Source organism: Sarcophilus harrisii, chromosome 2 (genome assembly GCF_902635505.1).
Source record: "Sarcophilus harrisii chromosome 2, mSarHar1.11, whole genome shotgun sequence".
NCBI lineage: Eukaryota > Metazoa > Chordata > Mammalia > Dasyuromorphia > Dasyuridae > Sarcophilus > Sarcophilus harrisii.
In genome coordinates, this window is record NC_045427.1 from 596,670,867 (window position 1) to 596,682,874 (window position 12,008).

General features: G+C 36.9%; 1 long non-coding RNA gene across 1 annotated transcript in view; it reads left to right on the forward strand.

The window, feature by feature from the left end:
• The first annotated feature begins 1,917 nt into the window (after window positions 1-1,917).
• LOC116421928 overlaps window positions 1,918-12,008 on the forward strand; it is a 43,392-nt gene continuing 33,301 nt past the window's right edge. Inside the window, exons 1-2 of the long non-coding RNA XR_004232522.1 lie at window positions 1,918-2,058; window positions 9,677-9,725. This is a non-coding gene — a long non-coding RNA (uncharacterized LOC116421928). The remainder of the gene's footprint in view (window positions 2,059-9,676; window positions 9,726-12,008) is intronic.

Here is a 12,008-nt window from a genome sequence, read left to right on the forward strand (position 1 = left end):
TGTTCCTATATTACCAACATTTTTGCTTTGGTTTGTTCACTCATTTTAGTGATTACTTAATTTTTATGTCTGAAATACAAGTTGATTATACAAGACATCATCTCTAAGAAACCTTCCTTCCCCAAAGTACTATATTGAGAGAGATGTTACATAGTGCAATAGGAATAATACGATACTCTCGTAAAGTTTCTAAATTTGTTTCTAAGATTTAAATTGTTAGTCAGTGACTAATGGTGCTGAAGAAGACAAGATGAGGTAGTGGAAAGAAGGTTGGGCTGGACTTAGCCTAGATGGTGTGAATCAAGAGCCAAAAGCACTTTCATTTACTTAGTCAGGGTGTGACCTTGGGCAAATGACTTCACCCTGTTAAGCTTTATTAGTGAAAGGAGGATCAGACTAGATGATCCCTAAGTTCCAGTTTCAGAGCTAAAGTCCTAGGATTCTACTGTTTTCATTCCCCAAATTCACTTCTGCCTCTCTTAGAGTCCCTAGTTTCCTTAGAAATGCAATTCAGGGTCATTTCACTAATATCAATATTAGTTTCCAATAACAATATTCTCAGAAGAGATGACCACCAACAAAGAATGAGACAAAAACCATTCTTCAGTTTGACAGAAGACTTTGGGAAAACTTCTCAGAAAGTACAAAGCTGAAGTGTAGATTTGAAAGTATGCTCAGTAGTCCTACAAAATGTTTTGTTTTCATATTTTATATATCAATCTCAATGGAATGTACAATAGGCGTTATGTGATTGTTTCATGTTTTGAGTCGATTGTTAATGAGTGTTTATAAGTCTGCTGTATTTTAAGCATTTCTTTTTTAGGGGAGGAAATAAATATCTGTCCCATGCCAGATCTTTTAAAATCTAAGTACCTTTCTAAAAAAAGAGTTCTGTTAATCTACTTGGGAACATCTAAGGGAAAAAATATGTTTCATCTTATAGATTGTCCTGGAGTTCTAATCTGGGATAGGTAAAAACACCTGACTAAACCCAATCTGTATAAGTCTGAAGCTAGATCCCCTTATTGTTCCACAAGAGAGGGATTCCTTAGTCTTTTTATTCACTCATTTTCCATTCTGGGTGAAGGGATTAAAAATAATAATAAGATGAGCTGACTTGATTACAGAGTCAATAGAGAACCACTGGAGTTTATTGAGTAGGAGTGTAAGATGGTCAGATTTGGCCTTTAGAAAAATCACACTGTGAAAGTTACAGGAGAGAGGAGACACTTGAAGAAAGGAGTCTAATTAGAAGGTTACTTCAATAATCTAGGAGGAGGTGAGGAAAGCCTGAAGTTAGCCAGTAGTGATAAGAGTAGAGACAAGGAAAGTGATTAGGGAAACACAAAGGCCAGTATTTGGCATTTGACTAAGAGAGGTGAACTGAGGGAATGTGAAGAATAAAACATAAGGTTGAGGTTGGAGAGTTATGACTAGAAATAGAGTGACACCTCTCAGATTGGTCAAGATGACAGGAAAAGATGATAAATGTTGGAGTGGTTGTGAGAAAACTGGGACACTAATATATTGTTGATGGAGTCGTGAACAGATCCAACCCTTCTGGAAAACAATTTGAAACTATGCCCAAAGGGTTATCAAAATGTGCATATCCTTTGATCCAGCAGTATCTCTATTGGGTCTGTATTCAAAAGAGATTATGAAAATAATAAAATGATCCACATGTGCAAAAATGTTTGTAGCAGCCCTTTTTTTGTAGTGGCAAGAAACTGGAAATGGAGTGGATGCCCATCATTTGTAGAATGGCTGAATAAATTATGATATATGTGCAATTACTGTTCCATAAGAAATGAAAAGCAGGCTGATTTCAGTAAGGCTAGGAGAGACATGAACTGAAGTGGAGTGGAATGAAGTGAATGGAATGAAGAGAACATTGTACATAGCAACAAGATTATGTGATGATCAATTGTGATAGGCTTGGCTCTTTTCAACAACAGATGCCCTGTCCAGGGCCTGAACAGCCATGTTTGGAAAACAGATAAACTCACTCTGAACCACTTAAAGTTGAAAGGGGGCAGGACTTACCAGTCATGACTTAAGGTACAGAGCTTACTGTCCTTTGGTTTCATGCTGTGGCCATATTTGTTTAAGGTTTCACAGGGCATAGCAGTGTCAGATTGTGGACCCATGTCCAAGGACTGCAAACTGTGTCCTATACTATATTGTTGGTTTCAGTAAAAATTGTTGGGTATTTTTTTAAAACTCATTGGAAAAAAAAGTATTTCAGAAGAGCAATTTGCTTTTTTCCAAAACAAATCATTTCCATTGGCCATTGAGGTAAAGGGAACAAAGGATAAGACAATATTGCAGGTGAGTTTGAATTTGAGGGAATTTATGGACACTGGTTGCTTAAATTTTCCCACAGATTTACCTCAGAAGAAAATTTGGCCCATTATCAGTCACATGCCCTTGTTTGCCATTTAAATGGTGGATCCTTTGAAAGACTCCAATTTCATATCTGGTTTCCAGCATTTTAGAAGATTATCCTAATTAAAGAAACCCTTTGGGTATGGAGATTTGGGCAGGACATGCTGTGGTGATGGCCAAATGAAACAAAATTCTCCCTGTATTTTCAGTTCTCAGAGTCCCTTCGTTCCCCCTTACTCCTGCCCTCTCATTAACTACACTGGACCAAGTCAAAGCATTTATTTTGGATACCAGTGAGTGGGTTTCCTTGGGAAGGAAGCTCAAGGACAATATGCCCCAAGTATTGATAGTCTCCTTCTTTAACAAGTAAATGTCTGGGAGAGGGGGGGAAAGCTGGAAGATGCGTGGATAAACAATGCTGTGTATTCATATTTTAATATTTTTCACCAAATAGCTGGGGCAATTGCTTAATCTTGTGTGTTCTTGGTTTTATTTCTGTCATGGAGTCAAATTCCTTTTCATTTAGGCAGAGTATTATCAGCAAAATACAGCTATCATAACTTCCAACTAGCAAATGACTACAAGCCTCATTTTTTTTCTCATCTGTAAAATGTAGGATTGGAATAGATCAGTTTTTAGCTCTAAGAGTTTATGATTCTCTACCAAGTAAACTTGAAATTCAATTCTCTTATATTGCAGTTAAATAAACTGAGGCCCAGAAACATTGGACAATTTGCCTAAAGCCATATAAGTATGGGAATGGGGACTGTGGTGACTTCTAGGTAGCTGCATGGTATAACACACATATCTTTTTTTAATTATAGTTTTTAATTGACAGAACATATGCATGGGTAATTTTTGTAACATTGTCCCTTGCACTCACTTCTGTTCCAACTTTTCCCCTCCTTCCCTCCACCCCTTCCCCTAGATGGCAAGAAGTCTCATACATGTTAAACATGTTAAAGTATATCCTAGATACAATATATGTGTGTGCAGAAGTGAACAGTTCTCTTGTTGCACAGGAAGAATTGGATTCAGAAGGTAAAAATAACCTGGGAAGAAAAACAAAAATGCAAACATTTTACATTCATTTCCCAGTGTTCTTTCTTTGGAGGTAGCTGCTTCTGTCCATCCTTGATCAATTGAAACTGAGTTAGATCTTCTCTTTGTTGAAGAAATCCGCTTCCATCAGAGTACATCCTCATACTTTGTTGTTGTTGTGTATAATTGTTGTTGCTGTGTATAATGATCTCCTGGTTCTTCTCCTTTCAGTTAGCATCAGTTCACGTAAATCTCTCCAGGCCTCTCTGTATTCATCCTGCTGATTGTTTCTTACAAGAACAATAATATTCCATAACATTCGTATACCACAATTTATTCAGCCATTCTCCAATTGATGGGCAGCCATTAATTTTCCAGTTTCTAGCCACTACAAACAGGGCTGCCACAAACATTTTGGCACATAGCGGTCCCTTTCCCTTCTTTAGCATCTCTTTGGGGTATAAGCCCAGTAGTAACACTGCTGGATCAAAGGGTATGCACAGTTTGATAACTTTTTGGGCATAGTTCCAAACTGCTCTCAGAATGGTTGGATGCATTCACAATTCCACCAACAATCCATCAGTGTCCCAGTTTTCCCACATCCCCTCCAACATTGCTTTTTAAACATAGCTTTTTAAACTTTTTCCACTCACAACGCCTCTTTGCCCAACAAATTTTTATATGATTCAGGTATATAGGGATATAAAATAGTAATACAAATCAAATGTTCACTGCTAATAAATCATAAATTTATTTTAAAATAATTCTTTGGTAGATCTATAATTTTACCATTTATTAAAGATGAAAACACATTTGCATACTGATGATACATAAAGCCTTAAATTTTGAAATATTTAATACATTTTATTGTTGTCAAAATTTTCAGAAACCCCCACATTTAATTATTCAGCTCCATATGAGATTGCAACCTACAGTTTAAGAAGTTTTGGTATAATATATAGTGTGCCAAATTTGATTCCTACCTCAAATAATTAACAGATACGTGATTCTGACTCTGCATAAGTCATATAATCACCCCCATCTCAGTTTTTCTTGAGTAACATAGGAATAAAATAACGCCTACCTCACAAGGTTACAATGAAGATAAATGAGATGAACTGTGCAATATGATCTACAAATCTTAAAGCACCATAAATGTTTTATGATGATTATCATCTCCACTACTTCTTGCTTCCTCAGTTAAAAGAAGAAATGTGGGTGGTATAAAGTCAAAACTTGAATATTTATACAAATTGCCGTTTACTTTAATTCTGATTTATTCTGTCTATATCTTGTTTATATGTAGTTGCTTGCATGCTGTCTTCACTGTGAGACTGTGAACTTCTTGAGATTGTGTTTTGTCTTTGTATACCTAGCATTTACCAATGTGCCCATAACACACTAGGTGCTTAAGAAATATTTATTCATTCAACTAGATTTTGACCTGACCACTTATTGTCAGTGCTTAAAGAGTTGTATTTACTCATTCAGATCTTTAAATGTCAGGCTGACAAAGAGAGCAGAATGGATTTTGCAAAGGGATGAAGCAATTTTGTTACTACCAATTTAAATTGAAGATACACTTTTTAAATTTGTATGTAACAGAAGTGCACAGGATCATTAAAAAATACTAGATTACATGAAGCCCAGGGAACTAAGGTAGAGATTACCACATGAGTAGCTGGCAGTAGAGAATGTGTTTCAACTTGATTTAATTCCATCCATTAAAAGTTTCTTCATCCAAGATGCCGCGGATTTAACTTATCCTGTTGGAGGCACTATGGAAAAAGGCCTTCCTGGAAGTTAGCACAAACCCAGAGACTTGGTTCTGATCTGCTGCCATAGGTCAATACAGGTCTAAGACTGCCAGAAATTGGACAGTCTTGATAGAGATCATGGTGCACAATTGTCTTCTAGTCAAGCCTTTGCCTTCCCCAGAATAGGTACCTCGAGGTGTCTGCTGACTTTAGGGACTAGTGGATTTATGGGTCTATCTCAGAATGACAGGGTTTCAATAACAGATTTTGCTGCCATTCCCATAGCCTTATCCTATATGTTTCCACTTTCCCCAGGGCCATCCCTCACAAAAGAAGCTTATTAAATGTTGGTTGAACTAAATTTTCCTAGTTTCATGAGATCTGAAAAAATTTCTACTCCTTTCACTTCATATAGGAGGAAATTGGGACTTGGAGAAAGGAATCAATTTGAACAAGTTCACACACCTAGGAAGAGGGGCAGATCCAATTTGAACTCAGATCATTTGCTTCCCTCTCAGAGCCTCCTGCCCTCAATATCATGATCTTCCTTATATATGTGTAGAAAGGGAGTTTAGTTGCTGTTGAATACGTATAATAAACATAGGGATGGGGACTTGGACATTGTGTGTGTGTGCATGTGTGTGTGTTGTATGTGTGTGTGTGTGTGTGTGTGTATGGGGAGGGATATGACACCTTCCCTTTTTCACTTGACTCTTGTTCTGGCTCCTCTCTTCATTTGCATCCCACCCAAAAGACTCTTGGGAAACATGCTCACCTGGGGACCCCATTCTCCACATGGTTTTATAGAGGCAGAGTCTAGAAGAAAACCGAGAATAGTGTTCTCTCCTTTCCACTCCTCATTTCTGAAAGGTACCCTTGAGGAGTCAGACCTGAGAGGACTCGATGATTGTGTTCTTCCCCCATTGTACCTCATTGCCCCCTGGGAAATCAGCTGCCTGCCCTTAATCAGCCTGATCACTCAACTTATGACTTTCATTTAACTTTCGGGTTGTTTACAGTCAGTTCCCTTGAGAAGAAAACGAAGGGATCCTAATTCAAAACAGAATTTGGTTGAACCGAATTAGAAAGCCAACCACAAAATTGTTTTGGTTCAGCTCCAGTTCCTATCATTTGTCAAGAGGAGTGGCTCCCAGCATCTGTGGATTCAAGATAGGGCCATAGTACTTGGGCAAACCTTTGGGGATGGAGTAAGGTCATTTCAGGGCTGGCAGAAAAATTCTGAAAGTGATGGGATTGGCAAGAAGGAGGTTTGTGGAGTAGGTGATATTTGTTTGAGTGTACCTCCATCACCGTGTTCATTTTTCCTCTATTCTTTTCCCTTGCCCAATCTCAGGTGTCCAATGCCATTTTCCATGTTCTAATTGCCTGGCATCTGTACTGGGCTCTACTGCACAGCTCAGTTCAGTCTTGTTCTGTCATACTTCACTCCATCCTCCTCTAAACTCCCGTGTTTCCAATTCTTTCCTCACCCTCTTCTAGCCAGGAGAACATTTTCTTCTCTATTTATATCCTTGGATCCCTGTAAAATATGGATATTTTAAAAGAGTCCCAAGTAAAGAATTAATGATCAGTAACAGAGGAAATGCAGTGAACCCAGTCTTGAGGAAGAAAAAATTGAGATCATATTCTGCCTTTGATATATATTTTATGACAATATATTCACATCCCTGAAACTCTCTCTTTTCCAGCCATAAGTAAGTTGCATATGAGTTGCTAATTTGAATAGGTGAAGAGAATTTCCCTATGTGGAATTCCTTATCAGAGAAAATCAAACATGAGAGCTTCAGACTTCAAATCCAACACCTTTTGCATTACCTAATAGATGCTGAATATTTGTTGAAAAGTATAGGATCATAGAGCAAGAGCAAGATCTTTTTATCTGTGGGTTATGGGTTCTATGAACTTGTGAAAGTTTTGAATGCTGTGGATAAGTTCACTTACCTTATCAGTATACTTTCCAGGAATGTAAACAGAGATGATAAACTTGATATACACATCGGAATTTGGGAGACTTCAAAGAAAAATGTGGAAAGAAGAGGTATTAGAATAACTATCAGACTGAAGGTCTAACAAAGTTGTTAGGCTGACTTCATTATTGTATGCCTGTGAAACCTGAATAGTATATCAGCACCATGTCAGGAAACTGAACCACTTCAATTTGAATTGATTTTTAAAATATTTTATTTTAAAATAAAGGAGGATTTTAAATTTTAAAAATTTTAAAGGAAGATTTTAAAAATAAACTGGCAAAATAAAGTACCAGACACGGATGACCTTTCACAAGCTGAATTGCCAAATATTAAACTCTACTGCAGAGAGAGTAACTCTGATGGGCTGGCCATATTGTTCAACTGCCATATATACATTTGCCTAAAAGACCGTTTTACTGAGATACTCTTAAGGTCTCTCTGAAGAACATTGGACCTGAGTACAAGACATGGCAGACACTGGTACAAGATTGTCCAGTATGGTGTGCCCTCATCAAAGAAGGTGCTGAATTCTTTGAAGAAAGAAGACTTGAAGTGGCTCAAAAGAAATGTGAGATGTGCAAATTTAGAGACATCTACACCCCCGATGTTCATGTGGACTATTTGTGACTAATCTGTGGTAGAGCATTCTGAGCTCATGTTGTCTGATCAGTAACAACCAGATACACCATACCTTGATTCCAACAAATAATGTCATTTTGGTACTTTCTGGGAAAAAAAAAAACAAAAAAAAAACAAAAACAACCACCACAACCAAACCAACCACATTAATTATGTTGAAAAGTATATTTAAATATATTCAGTTTCTTTTGCAATCCTGTATTTTTAATTAATTTTTTTTAAAAAAACATTATTCTGAGGTGTCCAGAGGCTTCACCACATAGATTATCAAAAATACACTTAAGTACTTGCACATGCTCACCCACAACTTCAAAGTTTAAAAGGACTTCCAATGTCATTTAGCTAATTTATTTTATGATGAAGATATAAACATATATTAAGCACTTACTATGTGCCAAGCAGAGGAGATATAAATATGAAAAAGAAAGGAGCTTATTTATAATTTAATGCAGGAAGACAGCACATAAAGAGAAATTGAAAAGATATCGGGATAAGGAGGGAAGGGAAGGTTAAGTCTGAGAGAGATTAAATGACTTGAACAAAGTCAACTGATCAGGAGTAGACTGTGCAGGCTCTTCCTTAGAGAAGATTTCTAGGCTGTAACAAAAAGTTTACAAATGAGATGGGGCTTGAATCAAAATTCAAACCATAACCCTCTCTTTACACTAGACTTCCCAGAAATCTTGTTTTAATTGAATGGTACCATGAAAAGTGGGATAGTGAGAAAGATTACCAGCTGTTAGGACAGGATAGAAGTTAGAGAAGGAACAAAATTAGAACTGGCAAAAAGAATTGCAGACAATTTGTGGACTGCCTTGTGAGATATTGCACAGATACAAAACAATTAAGGCACAATTCAATCCATCTGGACACTACTAGGCATCTAGTGCAAATGAAAATGGCAAGGTTCCCTATATAGCTGATTAGCCCAAGGATATTGCCACGACAAAGGCAAGCCCACCAGAACAATTGATGCATGGGTGAGAACAGCCCAGCTTTTCTTACTTTGACTGACTTTTGACATTCATAGCAATTTAATGCCTAGAAAGACATTTGTACAAACCACACCACAATGAACTCTCAGGAAAAATGAAGGCTAGATGTCACCTGCTCCAGAATAACAATATTCACAATTTCTCTGAAAGCAATTTTTTTTTGAGGGGGGGAATCATTCTGATGGAATTAATCAGTCACTTCAGTGAAACAAATGGTAAATTCTGTTTTCTAAATAAATAATTACCAAATGGGATGCATCAAATTTCAGGAAATATAAAATATTGGGTTATAAAAATAAAATATTATAACATCCATTAATATTCATTTTTACCTTAAAACATAAGGACTCTTGAACCTTTCTCTTCCCAGAGAGGCTAGTTTCTGTCAGGAGCTGCTCTACCTGGACAGCAACAATTGAGGAATGGGGCTGGTTCTAGTTTTCCTCTACATGTTCTTCCAAGAGCTGGCTTATAGGAACTCTGGCAGAGCCAAGTACAATTTGATCAAGGAACTAAAGACAACATGGAATGGGTGGTGGAATCACTTGGCAAGGTGGTTAAAGTCAAGGGCAGAGCAGTAATGAGGACCTTAGAAGTCTGTAAGATAAAAATCAAGTCCTGTGGGTTGTTTTGTTTTCTTTTAAGAATCCACAATAGCAACACACAGCAACAACTTGTGGGTTGGTAGAAGATGACAATAATAAAGAAGAAAATAATCAATGAACAAAGTATTTCAAAAGGAAGAATGTAGGCAAGTGAGATCAAAATCAAATTTTGAAAAACAAGCATAAGAATGAATATGAAGAATTCTGGGACAGATTTCTGTGTACTTCTCAGCTCTTCAGGTGATGCTGTCTTTGTTTTACAGGTGAAAAAGAGCAAACTACCTAAGCTTCATCTTGTAAGAGCTCATCCAGGTAATGTGTATTTATATATAACATTTTCTAGTTTTAACTAAAATAAGTCTCACAAAATGTTTGAAATGAAATTGTGGATCAAAGACAATGTTAATAATGTGAGAACAAGGGAAGAATAAGAAAATAACAGAGCTGACACCTCTCCAACTTTTGGCATGAACTGGCTTTTAGTCACATTGAGAGAAAAACAATAATGGGATTCACAAGAAGTTAGTTTAAAAAAATGAAATTATCAGAAAACATATTTGAAATATGTATTTCCATCTACTATTATTAATGATGAAGGGCTTATTGCATCTTGAAATATTAGCTAGTGAAAGTAGGAAGCCATCACAATTAACAAGACACTTTCAAACTGAGTTTTTGTCAAAATAAACAATTTGAGTACTTTACCTATTAAAACAACAACAATGAAAATCTCTTTTGCTGGACAAAGTAGTTCATTCCTACAATTCTAGCAGGGACAGGAATAACAAGAGATCACTTGAGCTCAGGAGTTTAAAACTACACACTAAGCTAAGTCAAACATTGACGTCAATATGGTAAGCCCTGAAAATTAGGGAGGGGGTATTAGGGATTCCCAATGTCAAACCGTCACCAAAACAACAATAAACCCCTCCATTCTGCCCATTTAGAAAATGTAAAATTGTGTTTGAAAGTCTTCAAAATAAGAATTTCAAAGGGGTTTTTAACCCCTTTGTTAAACATATAAAAGTACAATATCTTTTGATTTGTTTGCAAGAATGACTGATACCCAGAAAGATGGAAATGAACTTTATGGAGAGAGTGATTGAGGAAAAACACCTTTTGCCCCTGATGAAATTGGGCAACGTTAATTCCCAAATTTATTCTTCTACCTTTGAACCTGTGTGAGCAAGTAGCAGAAGTAACACAAGATGATGGAGAGATGACTCCTTTAAAAAGTGTATAAGAGGTCGCTGACCTCGAGAATCTAGAACCAGGGTGGTCTGGGCAATGCAGAAGTTGGGTTACTGAAATCTGTTCAGACAGAATACAGGTACTTTTCCTCTAGCTCTTTCCTATAGGGTAGGAATATAGGTATATAGGTAGGGGCAGAGTAGGGTTGATAAATCTATCACAATTTGTTTCAACTTGAGTGTTTACCCTGAACATAAAACCAAACCTCTGAACACTCTGACAGAATGAAATACTCCCTAGATCAAGATATACTGAAGAAATGTCAATAAAGGTCAGTCTCACTGGGATGAAAGGGGTGTTCATCCCAGGTCATACAGACTCTGGGAAAGCCAGTGAGAGAGTCTTGATCACAGCAAATAAGCAATTAAGACGCTCTATCCTGGATCAGTAGAGGAACAAATCAGTGGGGCAGCTTCCAGTACCAGCTCAGAAGACAAACTCTGGAAAACTAGGTTGTTTCTGGTAAGAGCCAAGAGCCAAGCTATACCCTACAAACACAAGGGACCCCTGTCCTCAAAGCCAAGTTTCAGAGCTGCACAGGAAGCTTGGGACAACACCACCTTTACCCTAGGAGCAGAGTTCCACTTTAAAAAGAGGAAATACTAAAATAAAAGGAAAGAAATGAGCAAGAAACAAAAAAAAAAACCTTGACCATAGAAAGCTACTGTGGTGATAGGCAGACCAAAACACAAACTCATATGAGAACAAATTGTCCACAGAGGAAATCTCAAAGAGTGAGATAAATTGGTCTCAAGACCAAAGAAGCTTCTTGGAAATGCTCATAAAAATCTTCAAAAGGCAAATAAGAGAATTGGAAGAAAAAAATGAGAAGAGAAATGAGAGGTATTCATAAGAATAACAGTTTGGAAAAGGAAGAAAAAACTGAAGAAAACAACTACTTAAACAGAATAAACTAAATGCAAAAGGATAGACAAAAGATAATTGAAAAAAAATCACACAATAAAAACTAGAACAGGGCAAATGGAAGCTAATGACTTTGTAAGACATCAAGAATCAGTCAAGTAAAGTAAAAACAATGAAAAGATTGAAGAAAACGTGAGATAACTCACTGCCAAAACAGCTAACCTGGAAAATAGATTCAGAAGAAACAATTTAAAAATTATTGGCCTACCTAAAGACAATGACCAAAAAAAAGAGGCTCTACAAGGACTGCCCCAATATTCTAGGAACAGATCAGGAAATACTCATTAAAAGAATCCATCCATCACCTCTGGAAAGAGATCCCACCATGAAAACCCCAAGGACTAAGTTGCAAAACTTTAAAGTATAATCCCAAAGGGGAAAAAATATCATAAGCTGCCAGACAAAAACAATTCAAACATC